This window comes from Haemaphysalis longicornis, unplaced genomic scaffold (assembly GCF_048455015.1).
Source record: "Haemaphysalis longicornis isolate Haplotype H1 unplaced genomic scaffold, Haemaphysalis longicornis Haplotype H1 scaffold_5, whole genome shotgun sequence".
Classification (NCBI taxonomy): domain Eukaryota; kingdom Metazoa; phylum Arthropoda; class Arachnida; order Ixodida; family Ixodidae; genus Haemaphysalis; species Haemaphysalis longicornis.
Genome location: NW_027526385.1, coordinates 138,262,377 through 138,281,825, shown reverse-complemented (window position 1 = coordinate 138,281,825; position 19,449 = coordinate 138,262,377). Strand labels below are relative to the sequence as shown.

The 19,449-nt window shown below is 50.7% G+C and overlaps 7 non-coding genes across 7 annotated transcripts; all 7 read right to left on the bottom strand.

Moving 5' to 3' along the window:
* Positions 1 to 882: 882 nt before the first annotated feature.
* Trnat-agu (transfer RNA threonine (anticodon AGU)) lies at positions 883 to 955 on the bottom strand. Its single transcript has one exon. It is a non-coding gene; the product is annotated as a tRNA-Thr (tRNA).
* A 2,689-nt stretch (positions 956 to 3,644) lies between these two features.
* Positions 3,645 to 3,717, bottom strand: Trnat-agu (transfer RNA threonine (anticodon AGU)). Its single transcript has one exon. It is a non-coding gene; the product is annotated as a tRNA-Thr (tRNA).
* Positions 3,718 to 8,711: 4,994 nt separating this feature from the next.
* Positions 8,712 to 8,784, bottom strand: Trnat-agu (transfer RNA threonine (anticodon AGU)). Its single transcript has one exon. It is a non-coding gene; the product is annotated as a tRNA-Thr (tRNA).
* Positions 8,785 to 10,090: 1,306 nt separating this feature from the next.
* Positions 10,091 to 10,163, bottom strand: Trnat-agu (transfer RNA threonine (anticodon AGU)). The gene has a single exon. It is a non-coding gene; the product is annotated as a tRNA-Thr (tRNA).
* Positions 10,164 to 11,933: 1,770 nt separating this feature from the next.
* Trnat-agu (transfer RNA threonine (anticodon AGU)) lies at positions 11,934 to 12,006 on the bottom strand. The gene has a single exon. It is a non-coding gene; the product is annotated as a tRNA-Thr (tRNA).
* A 5,455-nt stretch (positions 12,007 to 17,461) lies between these two features.
* On the bottom strand, positions 17,462 to 17,534 carry Trnat-agu (transfer RNA threonine (anticodon AGU)). The gene has a single exon. It is a non-coding gene; the product is annotated as a tRNA-Thr (tRNA).
* A 1,306-nt stretch (positions 17,535 to 18,840) lies between these two features.
* Trnat-agu (transfer RNA threonine (anticodon AGU)) lies at positions 18,841 to 18,913 on the bottom strand. The gene has a single exon. It is a non-coding gene; the product is annotated as a tRNA-Thr (tRNA).
* Positions 18,914 to 19,449: the final 536 nt, after the last annotated feature.

Genomic DNA, 19,449 nt, shown 5'->3' with positions numbered 1-19,449 from the left:
CGCTCTGGTGCGATAACCACTACGCTACCGGCGGAGCGATTTTCTCCCCCGCTTTCTGGGGTATTTATGTCAATGTAATTTGTTCCTGTGCTTGGGGGTGGTAGCCCGCGCCACTCTGACTTCTCGGGGTGAAGGGGACCTTCTTTTTAATCCCCGCGCCGTGACTCGAGTGTCTACGACATGTCGAGAGTGGTCAACCAGCGTTGAACCCTCTTAAGCTCCCTATGGCACCAAGACTGCCAGAACAGAGGCCCTCGCTATGCATGTAGCGCATCAGAATAGGAAATGAGGGACTCGTAGAAATAACACCGAAATAAGGATTGGCAGTCAAGAAGACCTCGGAAAGCAAAGGGGAGGTTGTGGTAGGCCATTGAAACCGCTCAAGAATTTGGAAAGAAAGAAAGAAAGCGAAGAAAAAATGCCCGCCAGGTGGGATCCGAACCCACGACCTCCAGAATACCGGCCTGGTGCGATAACCACTACGCTGCCGGCGGAGCGATTTTCTCTCCCGCTTTCTGGGGTATTTATGTCAATGTAATTTTGTTCCTGTGCTTGGGGGTGGTAGCCAGCACCACTCTGACTTCTCGGGGTGAAGGGGACCTTCTTTTTAATCCCCGCGCCGTGACTCGAGTGTCTACGACATGTCGAGAGTGGTCAACCAGCGTTGAACCCTCTTAAGCTCCCTATGGCACCAAGACTGCCAGAACAGAGGCCCTCGCTATGCATGTAACGAAGCAGAATAGGAAATGAGGGACTCGTAGAAATAACACAGAAATAAGGATTGGCAGTCAAGAAGACCTCGGAAAGCAAAGGGGAGGTTGTGGTAGGCCATTGAAACAGATCAAGAATTTGGAAAGAAAGAAAGAAAGCGAAGAAAAAATGCCCGCCAGGTGGGATCCGAACCCACGACCTCCAGAATACTGGTCTGGTGCGATAACCGCTACGCTACCGGCGAAGCGATTTTCTCCCCCGCTTTCTGGAGTATTTATGTCAATGTAATTTTGTTCCTGTGCTTGGGGGTGGTAGCCAGCGCCACTCTGACTTCTCGGGGTGAAGGGGACCTTCTTTTTAATCCCCGCGCCGTGACTCGAGTGTCTACGACATGTCGAGAGTGGTCAACCAGCGTTGAACCCTCTTAAGCTCCCTATGGCAACAAGACTGCCAGAACAGAGGCCCTCGCTATGCATGTAGCGAATCGGAATAGGAAATGAGGGACTCGTAGAAATAACACAGAAATAAGGATTGGCAGTCAAGAAGACCTCGGAAAGCAAAGGGGAGGTTGTGGTAGGCCATTGAAACAGATCAAGAATTTGGAAAGAAAGAAAGAAACCGAAGAAAAAATGCCCGCCAGGTGGGATCCGAACCCACGACCTCCAGAATACCGGTCTGGTGCGATAACCACTACGCTACCGGAGGAGCGATTTTCTCCCCCGCTTTCTGGGATATTTATGTCAATGTAATTTTGTTCCTGTGCTTGGGGGTTGTAGCCAGCGCCACTCTGACTTCTCGGGGTGAAGGGGACCTTCTTTTTAATCCCCGCGCCGTGACTCGAGTGTCTACGACATGTCGAGAGTGGTCAACCAGCGTTGAACCCTCTTAAGCTCCCTATGGCACCAAGACTGCCAGAACAGAGGCCCTCGCTATGCATGTAGCGAATCAGAATAGGAAATGAGGGACTCGTAGAAATAACACAGAAATAAGGATTGGCAGTCAAGAAGACCTCGGAAAGCAAAGGGGAGGTTGTGGTAGGCCATTGAAACAGATCAAGAATTTGGAAAGAAAGAAAGAAAGCGAAGAAAAAATGACCGCCAGGTGGGATCCGAACCCACGACCTCCAGAATACCGGTCTGGTGCGATAACCACTACGCTACCGGCGAAGCGATTTTCTCCCCCGCTTTCTGGGGTATTTATGTCAATGTAATTTTGTTCCTGTGCTTGGGGGTGGTGACCAGCGCCACCCTGACTTCTCGGGGTGAAGGGGACCTTCTTTTTAATCCCCGCGCCGTGACTCGAGTGTCTACGACATGTCGAGAGTGGTCAACCAGCGTTGAACCCTCTTAAGCTCCCTATGGCACCAAGACTGCCAGAACAGAGGCCCTCGCTATGCATGTAGCGAATCAGAATAGGAAATGAGGGACTCGTAGAAATAACACCGAAATAAAGATTGGCAGTCAAGAAGACCTCGGAAAGCAAAGGGGAGGTTGTGGTAGGCCATTGAAACCGCTCAAGAATTTGGAAAGAAAGAAAGAAAGCGAAGAAAAAATGCCCGCCAGGTGGGATCCGAACCCACGACCTCCAGAATACCGGCTTGGTGCGATAACCACTACGCTACCCGCGGAGCGATTTTCTCCCCCGCTTTCTGGGGTATTTATGTCAATGTAATTTTGTTCCTGTGCTTGGGGGTGGTGGCCAGCGCCACCCTGACTTCTCGGGGTGAAGGGGACCTTCTTTTTAATCCCCGCGCCGTGACTCGAGTGTCTACGACATGTCGAGAGTGGTCAACCAGCGTTGAACCCTCTTAAGCTCCCTATGGCACCAAGACTGCCAGAACAGAGGCCTTTGCTATGCATGTAGCGAATCAGAATAGGAAATGAGGGACTCGTACAAATAACACAGAAATAAAGATTGGCATTCAAGAAGACCTCGGAAAGCAAAGGGGAGGTTGTGGTAGGCCATTGAAACAGATCAAGAATTGGGAAAGAAAGAAAGAAAGCGAAGAAAAAATGCCCGCCAGGTGGGATCCGAACCCACGACCTCCAGAATACCGCTCTGGTGCGATAACCACTACGCTACCGGCGGAGCGATTTTCTCCCCCGCTTTCTGGGGTATTTATGTCAATGTAATTTTGTTCCTGTGCTTGGGGGTGGTAGCCCGCGCCACTCTGACTTCTCGGGGTGAAGGAGACCTTCTTTTTAATCCCCGCGCCGTGACTCGAGTGTCTACGACATGTCGAGAGTGGTCAACCAGCGTTGAACCCTCTTAAGCTCCCTATGGCACCAAGACTGCCAGAACAGAGGCCCTCGCTATGCATGTAGCGAATCAGAATAGGAAATGAGGGACTCGTAGAAATAACACCGAAATAAGGATTGGCAGTCAAGAAGACCTCGGAAAGCAAAGGGGAGGTTGTGGTAGGCTATTGAAACCGCTCAAGAATTTGGAAAGAAAGAAAGAAAGCGAAGAAAAAATGCCCGCCAGGTGGGATCCGAACCCACGACCTCCAGAATACCGGCCTGGTGCGATAACCACTACGCTACCGGCGGAGCGATTTTCTCTCCCGCTTTCTGGGGTGTTTATGTCAATGTAATTTTGTTCCTGTGCTTGGGGGTGGTAGCCAGCACCACTCTGACTTCTCGGGGTGAAGGGGACCTTCTTTTTAATCCCCGCGCCGTGACTCGAGTGTCTACGACATGTCGAGAGTGGTCAACCAGCGTTGAACCCTCTTAAGCTCCCTATGGCACCAAGACTGCCAGAACAGAGGCCCTCGCTATGCATGTAGCGAAGCAGAATAGGAAATGAGGGACTCGTAGAAATAACACAGAAATAAGGATTGGCAGTCAAGAAGACCTCGGAAAGCAAAGGGGAGGTTGTGGTAGGCCATTGAAACAGATCAAGAATTTGGAAAGAAAGAAAGCGAAGAAAAAATGCCCGCCAGGTGGGATCCGAACCCACGACCTCCAGAATACTGGTCTGGTGCGATAACCGCCACGCTACCGGCGGAGCGATTTTCTCCCCCGCTTTCTGGAGTATTTATGTCAATGTAATTTTGTTCCTGTGCTTGGGGGTGGTAGCCAGCCCCACTCTGACTTCTCGGGGTGAAGGGGACCTTCTTTTTAATCCCCGCGCCGTGACTCGAGTGTCTACGACATGTCGAGAGTGGTCAACCAGCGTTGAACCCTCTTAAGCTCCCTATGGCACCAAGACTGCCAGAACAGAGGCCCTCGCTATGCATGTAGCGAATCAGAATAGGAAATGAGGGACTCGTAGAAATAACACCGAAATAAGGATTGGCAGTCAAGAAGACCTCGGAAAGCAAAGGGGAGGTTGTGGTAGGCCATTGAAACAGATCAAGAATTTGGAAAGAAAGAAAGAAACCGAAGAAAAAATGCCCGCCAGGTGGGATCCGAACCCACGACCTCCAGAATACCGGTCTGGTGCGATAACCACTACGCTACCGGAGGAGCGATTTTCTCCCCCGCTTTCTGGGGTATTTATGTCAATGTAATTTTGTTCCTGTGCTTGGGGGTGGTAGCCAGCGCCACTCTGACTTCTCGGGGTGAAGGGGACCTTCTTTTTAATTCCCGCGCCGTGACTCGAGTGTCTACGACATGTCGAGAGTGGTCAACCAGCTTTGAACCCTCTTAAGCTCCCTATGGCACCAAGACTGCCAGAACAGAGGCCCTCGCTATGCATGTAGCGAATCAGAATAGGAAATGAGGGACTCATAGAAATAACACAGAAATAAGGATTGGCAGTCAAGAAGACCTCGGAAAGCAAAGGGGAGGTTGTGGTAGGCCATTGAAACAGATCAAGAATTTGGAAAGAAAGAAAGAAAGCGAAGAAAAAATGCCCGCCAGGTGGGATCCGAACCCACGACCTCCAGAATACCGGTCTGGTGCGATAACCACTACGCTACCAGCGGAGCGATTTTCTCCCCGCTTTCTGGGGTATTTATGTCAATGTATTTTGTTCCTGTGCTTGGGGGTGGTAGCCAGCGCCACTCTGACTTCTCGGGGTGAAGGGGACCTTCTTTGTAATCCCCGCGCCGTGACTCGAGTGTCTACGACATGTCGAGAGTGGTCAACCAGCGTTGAACCCTCTTAAGCTCCCTATGGCACCAAGACTGCCAGAACAGAGGCCCTCGCTATGCATGTAGCGAATCAGAATAGGAAATGAGGGACTCGTAGAAATAACACAGAAATAAGGATTGGCAGTCAAGAAGACCTCGGAAAGCAAAGGGGAGGTTGTGGTAGGCCATTGAAACAGATCAAGAATTTGGAAAGAAAGAAAGAAAGCGAAGAAAAAATGACCGCCAGGTGGGATCCGAACCCACGACCTCCAGAATACCGGTCTGGTGCGATAACCACTACGCTACCGGCGGAGCGATTTTCTCCCCCGCTTTCTGGGGTATTTATGTCAATGTAATTTTGTTCCTGTGCTTGGGGGTGGTGGCCAGCGCCACCCTGACTTCTCGGTGTGAAGGGGACCTTCTTTTTAATCCCCGCGCCGTGACTCGAGTGTCTACGACATGTCGAGAGTGGTCAACCAGCGTTGAACCCTCTTAAGCTCCCTATGGCACCAAGACTGCCAGAACAGAGGCCTTTGCTATGCATGTAGCGAATCAGAATAGGAAATGAGGGACTCGTACAAATAACACAGAAATAAAGATTGGCATTCAAGAAGACCTCGGAAAGCAAAGGGGAGGTTGTGGTAGGCCATTGAAACAGATCAAGAATTTGGAAAGAAAGAAAGAAAGCGAAGAAAAAATGCCCGCCAGGTGGGATCCGAACCCACGACCTCCAGAATACCGCTCTGGTGCGATAACCACTACGCTACCGGCGGAGCGATTTTCTCCCCCGCTTTCTGGGGTATTTATGTCAATGTAATTTTGTTCCTGTGCTTGGGGGTGGTAGCCCGCGCCACTCTGACTTCTCGGGGTGAAGGGGACCTTCTTTTTAATCCCCGCGCCGTGACTCGAGTGTCTACGACATGTCGAGAGTGGTCAACCAGCGTTGAACCCTCTTAAGCTCCCTATGGCACCAAGACTGCCAGAACAGAGGCCCTCGCTATGCATGTAGCGAATCAGAATAGGAAATGAGGGACTCGTAGAAATAACACCGAAATAAGGATTGGCAGTCAAGAAGACCTCGGAAAGCAAAGGGGAGGTTGTGGTAGGCCATTGAAACAGATCAAGAATTTGGAAAGAAAGAAAGAAAGCGAAGAAAAAATGACCGCCAGGTGGGATCCGAACCCACGACCTCCAGAATACCGGTCTGGTGCGATAACCACTACGCTACCGGCGGAGCGATTTTCTCCCCCGCTTTCTGGGGTATTTATGTCAATGTAATTTTGTTCCTGTGCTTGGGGGTGGTGACCAGCGCCACCCTGACTTCTCGGGGTGAAGGGGATCTTCTTTTTAATCCCCGCGCCGTGACTCGAGTGTCTACGACATGTCGAGAGTGGTCAACCAGCGTTGAACCCTCTTAAGCTCCCTATGGCACCAAGACTGCCAGAACAGAGGCCCTCGCTATGCATGTAGCGAATCAGAATAGGAAATGAGGGACTCGTAGAAATAACACCGAAATAAAGATTGGCAGTCAAGAAGACCTCGGAAAGCAAAGGGGTGGTTGTGGTAGGCCATTGAAACCGCTCAAGAATTTGGAAAGAAAGAAAGAAAGCGAAGAAAAAATGCCCGCCAGGTGGGATCCGAACCCACGACCTCCAGAATACCGGCCTGGTGCGATAACCACTACGCTACCGGCGGAGCGATTTTCTCCCCCGCTTTCTGGGGTATTTATGTCAATGTAATTTTGTTCCTGTGCTTGGGGGTGGTAGCCAGCACCACTCTGACTTCTCGGGGTGAAGAGGACCTTCTTTTTAATCCCCGCGCCGTGACTCGAGTGTCTACGACATGTCGAGAGTGGTCAACCAGCGTTGAACCCTCTTAAGCTCCCTATGGCACCAAGAATGCCAGAGCCGAGGCCCTCGCTATGCATGTAGCGAATCAGAATAGGAAATGAGGGACTCGTAGAAATAACAACGAAATAAGGATTGGCAGTCAAGAAGACCTCGGAAAGCAAAGGGGAGGTTGTGGTAGGCCATTGAAACAGATCAAGAATTTGGAAAGAAAGAAAGAAAGCGAAGAAAAAATAACCGCCAGGTGGGATCCGAACCCACGACCTCCAGAATACCGGTCTGGTGCGATAACCACTACGCTACCGGCGGAGCGATTTTCTCCCCCGCTTTCTGGGGTATTTATGTCAATGTAATTTTGTTCCTGTGCTTGGGGGTGGTGGCCAGCGCCACCCTGACTTCTCGGGGTGAAGGGGACCTTCTTTTTAATCCCCGCGCCATGACTCAAGTGTCTACGACATGTCGAGAGTGGTCAACCAGCGTTGAACCCTCTTAAGCTCCCTATGGCACCAAGACTGCCAGAACAGAGGCCTTTGCTATGCATGTAGCGAATCAGAATAGGAAATGAGGGACTCGTACAAATAACACAGAAATAAAGATTGGCAGTCAAGAAGACCTCGGAAAGCAAAGGGGAGGTTGTGGTAGGCCATTGAAACAGATCAAGAATTTGGAAAGAAAGAAAGAAAGCGAAGAAAAAATGCCCGCCAGGTGGGATCCGAACCCACGACCTCCAGAATACCGCTCTGGTGCGATAACCACTACGCTACCGGCGGAGCGATTTTCTCCCCCGCTTTCTGGGGTATTTATGTCAATGTAATTTTGTTCCTGTGCTTGGGGGTGGTAGCCCGCGCCACTCTGACTTCTCGGGGTGAAGGGGACCTTCTTTTTAATCCCCGCGCCGTGACTCGAGTGTCTACGACATGTCGAGAGTGGTCAACCAGCGTTGAACCCTCTTAAGCTCCCTATGGCACCAAGACTGCCAGAACAGAGGCCCTCGCTATGCATGTAGCGAATCAGAATAGGAAATGAGGGACTCGTAGAAATAACACCGAAATAAGGATTGGCAGTCAAGAAGACCTCGGAAAGCAAAGGGGAGGTTGTGGTAGGCCATTGAAACCGCTCAAGAATTTGTAAAGAAAGAAAGAAAGCGAAAAAAAAATGCCCGCCAGGTGGGATCTGAACCAACGACCTCCAGAAAACCGGCCTGGTGCGATAACCACAACGCTACCGGCGGAGCGATTTTCTGCCCCGCTTTCTGGGGTATTTATGTCAGTGTAATTTTGTTCCTGTGCTTGGGGGTGGTAGCCAGCACCACTCTGACTTTTGGGGTGAAGGGGGCCTTCTTTTTAATCCCCGCGCCGTGACTCGAGTGTCTACGACATGTCGAGAGTGGTCAACCAGCGTTGAACCCTCTTAAGCTCCCTATGGCACCACGACTGCCAGAACAGAGGCCCTCGCTATGCATGTAGCGAAGCAGAATAGGAAATGAGGGACTCGTAGAAATAACACAGAAATAAGGATTGGCAGTCAAGAAGACCTCGGAAAGCAAAGGGGAGGTTGTGGTAGGCCATTGAAACAGATCAAGAATTTGGAAAGAAAGAAAGAAAGCGAAGAAAAAATGCCCGCCAGGTGGGATCCGAACCCACGACCTCCAGAATACCGGTCTGGTGCGATAACCACTACGCTACCGGCGGAGCGATTTTCTCCCCCGCTTTCTGGGGTATTTATGTCAGTGTAATTTTGTTCCGGTGCTTGGGGGTGGTAGCCAGCGCCACTCTGACTTCTCAGGGTGAAGGGGACCTTCTTTTTAATCCCCGCGCCGTGACTCGAGTGTCTACGACATGTCGAGAGTGGTCAACCAGCGTTGAACCCTCTTAAGCTCCCTATGGCACCAAGACTGCCAGAACAGAGGCCCTCGCTATGCATGTAGCGAATCAGAATAGGAAATGAGGGACTCGTAGAATAACACAGAAATAAGGATTGGCAGTCAAGAAGACCTCGGAAAGCAAAGGGGAGGTTGTGGTAGGCCATTGAAAGAGATCAAGAATTTGGAAAGAAAGAAAGAAAGCGAAGAAAAAATGACCGCCAGGTGGGATCCGAACCCACGACCTCCAGAATACTGGTCTGGTGCGATAACCACTACGCTACCGGCGGAGCGATTTTCTCCCCCGCTTTCTGGGGTATTTATGTCAATGTAATTTTGTTCCTGTGCTTGGGGGTGGTAGCCAGCGCCACTCTGACTTCTCGGGGTCAAGGGGACCTTCTTTTTAATCCCCGCGCCGTGACTCGAGTGTCTACGACATGTCGAGAGTGGTCAACCAGCGTTGAACCCTCTTAAGCTCCCTATGGCACCAAGACTGCCAGAACAGAGGCCCTCGCTATGCATGTAGCGAATCAGAATAGGAAATGAGGGACTCGTAGAAATAACACAGAAATAAGGATTGGCAGTCAAGAAGACCTCGGAAAGCAAAGGGGAGGTTGTCGTAGGCCATTGAAACAGATCAAGGATTTGGAAAGAAAGAAAGAAAGCGAAGAAAAAATGCCCGCCAGGTGGGATCCGAACCCACGACCTCCAGAATACCGGCCTGGTGCGATAACCACTACGCTACCGGCGGAGCGATTTTCTCCCCCGCTTTCTGGGGTATTTATGTCAATGTAATTTTGTTCCTGTGCTTGGGGGTGGTAGCCAGCACCACTCTGACTTCTCGGGGTGAAGAGGACCTTCTTTTTAATCCCCGCGCCGTGGCTCGAGTGTCTACGACATGTCGAGAGTGGTCAACCAGCGTTGAACCCTCTTAAGCTCCCTATGGCACCAAGAATGCCAGAGCCGAGGCCCTCGCTATGCATGTAGCGAATCAGAATAGGAAATGAGGGACTGGTAGAAATAACAACGAAATAAGGATTGGCAGTCAAGAAGACCTCGGAAAGCAAAGGGGAGGTTGTGGTAGGCCATTGAAACAGATCAAGAATTTGGAAAGAAAGAAAGAAAGCGAAGAAAAAATGACCGACAGGTGGGATCCGAACCCACGACCTCCAGAATACCGGTCTGGTGCGATAACCACTACGCTACCGGCGGAGCGATTTTCTCCCCCGCTTTCTGGGGTATTTATGTCAATGTAATTTTGTTCCTGTGCTTGGGGGTGGTGGCCAGCGCCACCCTGACTTCTCGGGGTGAAGGGGACCTTCTTTTTAATCCCCGCGCCATGACTCAAGTGTCTACGACATGTCGAGAGTGGTCAACCAGCGTTGAACCCTCTTAAGCTCCCTATGGCACCAAGACTGCCAGAACAGAGGCCCTCGCTATGCATGTAGCGAAGCAGAATAGGAAATGAGGGACTCGTAGAAATAACACAGAAATAAGGATTGGCAGTCAAGAAGACCTCGGAAAGCAAAGGGGAGGTTGTGGTAGGCCATTGAAACAGATCAAGAATTTGGAAAGAAAGAAAGCGAAGAAAAAATGCCCGCCAGGTGGGATCCGAACCCACGACCTCCAGAATACTGGTCTGGTGCGATAACCGCCACGCTACCGGCGGAGCGATTTTCTCCCCCGCTTTCTGGAGTATTTATGTCAATGTAATTTTGTTCCTGTGCTTGGGGGTGGTAGCCAGCCCCACTCTGACTTCTCGGGGTGAAGGGGACCTTCTTTTTAATCCCCGCGCCGTGACTCGAGTGTCTACGACATGTCGAGAGTGGTCAACCAGCGTTGAACCCTCTTAAGCTCCCTATGGCACCAAGACTGCCAGAACAGAGGCCCTCGCTATGCATGTAGCGAATCAGAATAGGAAATGAGGGACTCGTAGAAATAACACCGAAATAAGGATTGGCAGTCAAGAAGACCTCGGAAAGCAAAGGGGAGGTTGTGGTAGGCCATTGAAACCGCTCAAGAATTTGTAAAGAAAGAAAGAAAGCGAAAAAAAAATGCCCGCCAGGTGGGATCCGAACCAACGACCTCCAGAATACCGGTCTGGTGCGATAACCACTACGCTACCGGAGGAGCGATTTTCTGCCCCGCTTTCTGGGGTATTTATGTCAGTGTAATTTTGTTCCTGTGCTTGGGGGTGGTAGCCAGCACCACTCTGACTTCTCGGGGTGAAGGGGGCCTTCTTTTTAATCCCCGCGCCGTGACTCGAGTGTCTACGACATGTCGAGAGTGGTCAACCAGCGTTGAACCCTCTTAAGCTCCCTATGGCAACAAGACTGCCAGAACAGAGGCCCTCGCTATGCATGTAGCGAATCGGAATAGGAAATGAGGGACTCGTAGAAATAACACAGAAATAAGGATTGGCAGTCAAGAAGACCTCGGAAAGCAAAGGGGAGGTTGTGGTAGGCCATTGAAACAGATCAAGAATTTGGAAAGAAAGAAAGAAACCGAAGAAAAAATGCCCGCCAGGTGGGATCCGAACCCACGACCTCCAGAATACCGGTCTGGTGCGATAACCACTACGCTACCGGAGGAGCGATTTTCTCCCCCGCTTTCTGGGGTATTTATGTCAATGTAATTTTGTTCCTGTGCTTGGGGGTGGTAGCCAGCGCCACTCTGACTTCTCGGGGTGAAGGGGACCTTCTTTTTAATTCCCGCGCCGTGACTCGAGTGTCTACGACATGTCGAGAGTGGTCAACCAGCTTTGAACCCTCTTAAGCTCCCTATGGCACCAAGACTGCCAGAACAGAGGCCCTCGCTATGCATGTAGCGAATCAGAATAGGAAATGAGGGACTCATAGAAATAACACAGAAATAAGGATTGGCAGTCAAGAAGACCTCGGAAAGCAAAGGGGAGGTTGTGGTAGGCCATTGAAACAGATCAAGAATTTGGAAAGAAAGAAAGAAAGCGAAGAAAAAATGCCCGCCAGGTGGGATCCGAACCCACGACCTCCAGAATACCGGTCTGGTGCGATAACCACTACGCTACCAGCGGAGCGATTTTCTCCCCCGCTTTCTGGGGTATTTATGTCAATGTATTTTGTTCCTGTGCTTGGGGGTGGTAGCCAGCGCCACTCTGACTTCTCGGGGTGAAGGGGACCTTCTTTGTAATCCCCGCGCCGTGACTCGAGTGTCTACGACATGTCGAGAGTGGTCAACCAGCGTTGAACCCTCTTAAGCTCCCTATGGCACCAAGACTGCCAGAACAGAGGCCCTCGCTATGCATGTAGCGAATCAGAATAGGAAATGAGGGACTCGTAGAAATAACACAGAAATAAGGATTGGCAGTCAAGAAGACCTCGGAAAGCAAAGGGGAGGTTGTGGTAGGCCATTGAAACAGATCAAGAATTTGGAAAGAAAGAAAGAAAGCGAAGAAAAAATGACCGCCAGGTGGGATCCGAACCCACGACCTCCAGAATACTGGTCTGGTGCGATAACCACTACGCTACCGGCGGAGCGATTTTCTCCCCCGCTTTCTGGGGTATTTATGTCAATGTAATTTTGTTCCTGTGCTTGGGGGTGGTGGCCAGCGCCACCCTGACTTCTCGGTGTGAAGGGGACCTTCTTTTTAATCCCCGCGCCGTGACTCGAGTGTCTACGACATGTCGAGAGTGGTCAACCAGCGTTGAACCCTCTTAAGCTCCCTATGGCACCAAGACTGCCAGAACAGAGGCCTTTGCTATGCATGTAGCGAATCAGAATAGGAAATGAGGGACTCGTACAAATAACACAGAAATAAAGATTGGCATTCAAGAAGACCTCGGAAAGCAAAGGGGAGGTTGTGGTAGGCCATTGAAACAGATCAAGAATTTGGAAAGAAAGAAAGAAAGCGAAGAAAAAATGCCCGCCAGGTGGGATCCGAACCCACGACCTCCAGAATACCGCTCTGGTGCGATAACCACTACGCTACCGGCGGAGCGATTTTCTCCCCCGCTTTCTGGGGTATTTATGTCAATGTAATTTTGTTCCTGTGCTTGGGGGTGGTAGCCCGCGCCACTCTGACTTCTCGGGGTGAAGGGGACCTTCTTTTTAATCCCCGCGCCGTGACTCGAGTGTCTACAACATGTCGAGAGTGGTCAACCAGCGTTGAACCCTCTTAAGCTCCCTATGGCACCAAGACTGCCAGAACAGAGGCCCTCGCTATGCATGTAGCGAATCAGAATAGGAAATGAGGGACTCGTAGAAATAACACCGAAATAAGGATTGGCAGTCAAGAAGACCTCGGAAAGCAAAGGGGAGGTTGTGGTAGGCCATTGAAACAGATCAAGAATTTGGAAAGAAAGAAAGAAAGCGAAGAAAAAATGCCCGCCAGGTGGGATCCGAACCCACGACCTCCAGAATACCGGTCTGGTGCGATAACCACTACGCTACCAGCGGAGCGATTTTCTCCCCCGCTTTCTGGGGTATTTATGTCAATGTATTTTGTTCCTGTGCTTGGGGGTGGTAGCCAGCGCCACTCTGACTTCTCGGGGTGAAGGGGACCTTCTTTGTAATCCCCGCGCCGTGACTCGAGTGTCTACGACATGTCGAGAGTGGTCAACCAGCGTTGAACCCTCTTAAGCTCCCTATGGCACCAAGACTGCCAGAACAGAGGCCCTCGCTATGCATGTAGCGAATCAGAATAGGAAATGAGGGACTCGTAGAAATAACACAGAAATAAGGATTGGCAGTCAAGAAGACCTCGGAAAGCAAAGGGGAGGTTGTGGTAGGCCATTGAAACAGATCAAGAATTTGGAAAGAAAGAAAGAAAGCGAAGAAAAAATGACCGCCAGGTGGGATCCGAACCCACGACCTCCAGAATACCGGTCTGGTGCGATAACCACTACGCTACCGGCGGAGCGATTTTCTCCCCCGCTTTCTGGGGTATTTATGTCAATGTAATTTTGTTCCTGTGCTTGGGGGTGGTGGCCAGCGCCACCCTGACTTCTCGGTGTGAAGGGGACCTTCTTTTTAATCCCCGCGCCGTGACTCGAGTGTCTACGACATGTCGAGAGTGGTCAACCAGCGTTGAACCCTCTTAAGCTCCCTATGGCACCAAGACTGCCAGAACAGAGGCCTTTGCTATGCATGTAGCGAATCAGAATAGGAAATGAGGGACTCGTACAAATAACACAGAAATAAAGATTGGCATTCAAGAAGACCTCGGAAAGCAAAGGGGAGGTTGTGGTAGGCCATTGAAACAGATCAAGAATTTGGAAAGAAAGAAAGAAAGCGAAGAAAAAATGCCCGCCAGGTGGGATCCGAACCCACGACCTCCAGAATACCGCTCTGGTGCGATAACCACTACGCTACCGGCGGAGCGATTTTCTCCCCCGCTTTCTGGGGTATTTATGTCAATGTAATTTTGTTCCTGTGCTTGGGGGTGGTAGCCCGCGCCACTCTGACTTCTCGGGGTGAAGGGGACCTTCTTTTTAATCCCCGCGCCGTGACTCGAGTGTCTACAACATGTCGAGAGTGGTCAACCAGCGTTGAACCCTCTTAAGCTCCCTATGGCACCAAGACTGCCAGAACAGAGGCCCTCGCTATGCATGTAGCGAATCAGAATAGGAAATGAGGGACTCGTAGAAATAACACCGAAATAAGGATTGGCAGTCAAGAAGACCTCGGAAAGCAAAGGGGAGGTTGTGGTAGGCCATTGAAACAGATCAAGAATTTGGAAAGAAAGAAAGAAAGCGAAGAAAAAATGCCCGCCAGGTGGGATCCGAACCCACGACCTCCAGAATACCGGTCTGGTGCGATAACCACTACGCTACCAGCGGAGCGATTTTCTCCCCCGCTTTCTGGGGTATTTATGTCAATGTATTTTGTTCCTGTGCTTGGGGGTGGTAGCCAGCGCCACTCTGACTTCTCGGGGTGAAGGGGACCTTCTTTTTAATCCCCGCGCCATGACTCAAGTGTCTACGACATGTCGAGAGTGGTCAACCAGCGTTGAACCCTCTTAAGCTCCCTATGGCACCAAGACTGCCAGAACAGAGGCCCTCGCTATGCATGTAGCGAATCAGAATAGGAAATGAGGGACTCGTAGAAATAACACAGAAATAAGGATTGGCAGTCAAGAAGACCTCGGAAAGCAAAGGGGAGGTTGTGGTAGGCCATTGAAACAGATCAAGAATTTGGAAAGAAAGAAAGAAAGCGAAGAAAAAATGACCGCCAGGTGGGATCCGAACCCACGACCTCCAGAATACCGGTCTGGTGCGATAACCACTACGCTACCGGCGGAGCGATTTTCTCCCCCGCTTTCTGGGGTATTTATGTCAATGTAATTTTGTTCCTGTGCTTGGGGGTGGTGGCCAGCGCCACCCTGACTTCTCGGTGTGAAGGGGACCTTCTTTTTAATCCCCGCGCCGTGACTCGAGTGTCTACGACATGTCGAGAGTGGTCAACCAGCGTTGAACCCTCTTAAGCTCCCTATGGCACCAAGACTGCCAGAACAGAGGCCCTCGCTATGCATGTAGCGAATCAGAATAGGAAATGAGGGACTCGTAGAAATAACACCGAAATAAAGATTGGCAGTCAAGAAGACCTCGGAAAGCAAAGGGGTGGTTGTGGTAGGCCATTGAAACCGCTCAAGAATTTGGAAAGAAAGAAAGAAAGCGAAGAAAAAATGCCCGCCAGGTGGGATCCGAACCCACGACCTCCAGAATACCGGCCTGGTGCGATAACCACTACGCTACCGGCGGAGCGATTTTCTCCCCCGCTTTCTGGGGTATTTATGTCAATGTAATTTTGTTCCTGTGCTTGGGGGTGGTAGCCAGCACCACTCTGACTTCTCGGGGTGAAGAGGACCTTCTTTTTAATCCCCGCGCCGTGACTCGAGTGTCTACGACATGTCGAGAGTGGTCAACCAGCGTTGAACCCTCTTAAGCTCCCTATGGCACCAAGAATGCCAGAGCCGAGGCCCTCGCTATGCATGTAGCGAATCAGAATAGGAAATGAGGGACTCGTAGAAATAACAACGAAATAAGGATTGGCAGTCAAGAAGACCTCGGAAAGCAAAGGGGAGGTTGTGGTAGGCCATTGAAACAGATCAAGAATTTGGAAAGAAAGAAAGAAAGCGAAGAAAAAATAACCGCCAGGTGGGATCCGAACCCACGACCTCCAGAATACCGGTCTGGTGCGATAACCACTACGCTACCGGCGGAGCGATTTTCTCCCCCGCTTTCTGGGGTATTTATGTCAATGTAATTTTGTTCCTGTGCTTGGGGGTGGTGGCCAGCGCCACCCTGACTTCTCGGGGTGAAGGGGACCTTCTTTTTAATCCCCGCGCCATGACTCAAGTGTCTACGACATGTCGAGAGTGGTCAACCAGCGTTGAACCCTCTTAAGCTCCCTATGGCACCAAGACTGCCAGAACAGAGGCCTTTGCTATGCATGTAGCGAATCAGAATAGGAAATGAGGGACTCGTACAAATAACACAGAAATAAAGATTGGCAGTCAAGAAGACCTCGGAAAGCAAAGGGGAGGTTGTGGTAGGCCATTGAAACAGATCAAGAATTTGGAAAGAAAGAAAGAAAGCGAAGAAAAAATGCCCGCCAGGTGGGATCCGAACCCACGACCTCCAGAATACCGCTCTGGTGCGATAACCACTACGCTACCGGCGGAGCGATTTTCTCCCCCGCTTTCTGGGGTATTTATGTCAATGTAATTTTGTTCCTGTGCTTGGGGGTGGTAGCCCGCGCCACTCTGACTTCTCGGGGTGAAGGGGACCTTCTTTTTAATCCCCGCGCCGTGACTCGAGTGTCTACGACATGTCGAGAGTGGTCAACCAGCGTTGAACCCTCTTAAGCTCCCTATGGCACCAAGACTGCCAGAACAGAGGCCCTCGCTATGCATGTAGCGAATCAGAATAGGAAATGAGGGACTCGTAGAAATAACACCGAAATAAGGATTGGCAGTCAAGAAGACCTCGGAAAGCAAAGGGGAGGTTGTGGTAGGCCATTGAAACCGCTCAAGAATTTGTAAAGAAAGAAAGAAAGCGAAAAAAAAATGCCCGCCAGGTGGGATCTGAACCAACGACCTCCAGAAAACCGGCCTGGTGCGATAACCACAACGCTACCGGCGGAGCGATTTTCTGCCCCGCTTTCTGGGGTATTTATGTCAGTGTAATTTTGTTCCTGTGCTTGGGGGTGGTAGCCAGCACCACTCTGACTTTTGGGGTGAAGGGGGCCTTCTTTTTAATCCCCGCGCCGTGACTCGAGTGTCTACGACATGTCGAGAGTGGTCAACCAGCGTTGAACCCTCTTAAGCTCCCTATGGCACCACGACTGCCAGAACAGAGGCCCTCGCTATGCATGTAGCGAAGCAGAATAGGAAATGAGGGACTCGTAGAAATAACACAGAAATAAGGATTGGCAGTCAAGAAGACCTCGGAAAGCAAAGGGGAGGTTGTGGTAGGCCATTGAAACAGATCAAGAATTTGGAAAGAAAGAAAGAAAGCGAAGAAAAAATGCCCGCCAGGTGGGATCCGAACCCACGACCTCCAGAATACCGGTCTGGTGCGATAACCACTACGCTACCGGCGGAGCGATTTTCTCCCCCGCTTTCTGGGGTATTTATGTCAGTGTAATTTTGTTCCGGTGCTTGGGGGTGGTAGCCAGCGCCACTCTGACTTCTCAGGGTGAAGGGGACCTTCTTTTTAATCCCCGCGCCGTGACTCGAGTGTCTACGACATGTCGAGAGTGGTCAACCAGCGTTGAACCCTCTTAAGCTCCCTATGGCACCAAGACTGCCAGAACAGAGGCCCTCGCTATGCATGTAGCGAATCAGAATAGGAAATGAGGGACTCGTAGAATAACACAGAAATAAGGATTGGCAGTCAAGAAGACCTCGGAAAGCAAAGGGGAGGTTGTGGTAGGCCATTGAAAGAGATCAAGAATTTGGAAAGAAAGAAAGAAAGCGAAGAAAAAATGACCGCCAGGTGGGATCCGAACCCACGACCTCCAGAATACTGGTCTGGTGCGATAACCACTACGCTACCGGCGGAGCGATTTTCTCCCCCGCTTTCTGGGGTATTTATGTCAATGTAATTTTGTTCCTGTGCTTGGGGGTGGTAGCCAGCGCCACTCTGACTTCTCGGGGTCAAGGGGACCTTCTTTTTAATCCCCGCGCCGTGACTCGAGTGTCTACGACATGTCGAGAGTGGTCAACCAGCGTTGAACCCTCTTAAGCTCCCTATGGCACCAAGACTGCCAGAACAGAGGCCCTCGCTATGCATGTAGCGAATCAGAATAGGAAATGAGGGACTCGTAGAAATAACACAGAAATAAGGATTGGCAGTCAAGAAGACCTCGGAAAGCAAAGGGGAGGTTGTCGTAGGCCATTGAAACAGATCAAGGATTTGGAAAGAAAGAAAGAAAGCGAAGAAAAAATGCCCGCCAGGTGGGATCCGAACCCACGACCTCCAGAATACCGGCCTGGTGCGATAACCACTACGCTACCGGCGGAGCGATTTTCTCCCCCGCTTTCTGGGGTATTTATGTCAATGTAATTTTGTTCCTGTGCTTGGGGGTGGTAGCCAGCACCACTCTGACTTCTCGGGGTGAAGAGGACCTTCTTTTTAATCCCCGCGCCGTGGCTCGAGTGTCTACGACATGTCGAGAGTGGTCAACCAGCGTTGAACCCTCTTAAGCTCCCTATGGCACCAAGAATGCCAGAGCCGAGGCCCTCGCTATGCATGTAGCGAATCAGAATAGGAAATGAGGGACTGGTAGAAATAACAACGAAATAAGGATTGGCAGTCAAGAAGACCTCGGAAAGCAAAGGGGAGGTTGTGGTAGGCCATTGAAACAGATCAAGAATTTGGAAAGAAAGAAAGAAAGCGAAGAAAAAATGACCGACAGGTGGGATCCGAACCCACGACCTCCAGAATACCGGTCTGGTGCGATAACCACTACGCTACCGGCGGAGCGATTTTCTCCCCCGCTTTCTGGGGTATTTATGTTAATGTAATTTTGTTCCTGTGCTTGGGGGTGGTGGCCAGCGCCACCCTGACTTCTCGGGGTGAAGGGGACCTTCTTTTTAATCCCCGCGCCATGACTCAAGTGTCTACGACATGTCGAGAGTGGTCAACCAGCGTTGAACCCTCTTAAGCTCCCTATGGCACCAAGACTGCCAGAACAGAGGCCCTCGCTATGCATGTAGCGAAGCAGAATAGGAAATGAGGGACTCGTAGAAATAACACAGAAATAAGGATTGGCAGTCAAGAAGACCTCGGAAAGCAAAGGGGAGGTTGTGGTAGGCCATTGAAACAGATCAAGAATTTGGAAAGAAAGAAAGCGAAGAAAAAATGCCCGCCAGGTGGGATCCGAACCCACGACCTCCAGAATACTGGTCTGGTGCGATAACCGCCACGCTACCGGCGGAGCGATTTTCTCCCCCGCTTTCTGGAGTATTTATGTCAATGTAATTTTGTTCCTGTGCTTGGGGGTGGTAGCCAGCCCCACTCTGACTTCTCGGGGTGAAGGGGACCTTCTTTTTAATCCCCGCGCCGTGACTCGAGTGTCTACGACATGTCGAGAGTGGTCAACCAGCGTTGAACCCTCTTAAGCTCCCTATGGCACCAAGACTGCCAGAACAGAGGCCCTCGCTATGCATGTAGCGAATCAGAATAGGAAATGAGGGACTCGTAGAAATAACACCGAAATAAGGATTGGCAGTCAAGAAGACCTCGGAAAGCAAAGGGGAGGTTGTGGTAGGCCATTGAAACCGCTCAAGAATTTGTAAAGAAAGAAAGAAAGCGAAAAAAAAATGCCCGCCAGGTGGGATCCGAACCAACGACCTCCAGAATACCGGTCTGGTGCGATAACCACTACGCTACCGGAGGAGCGATTTTCTGCCCCGCTTTCTGGGGTATTTATGTCAGTGTAATTTTGTTCCTGTGCTTGGGGGTGGTAGCCAG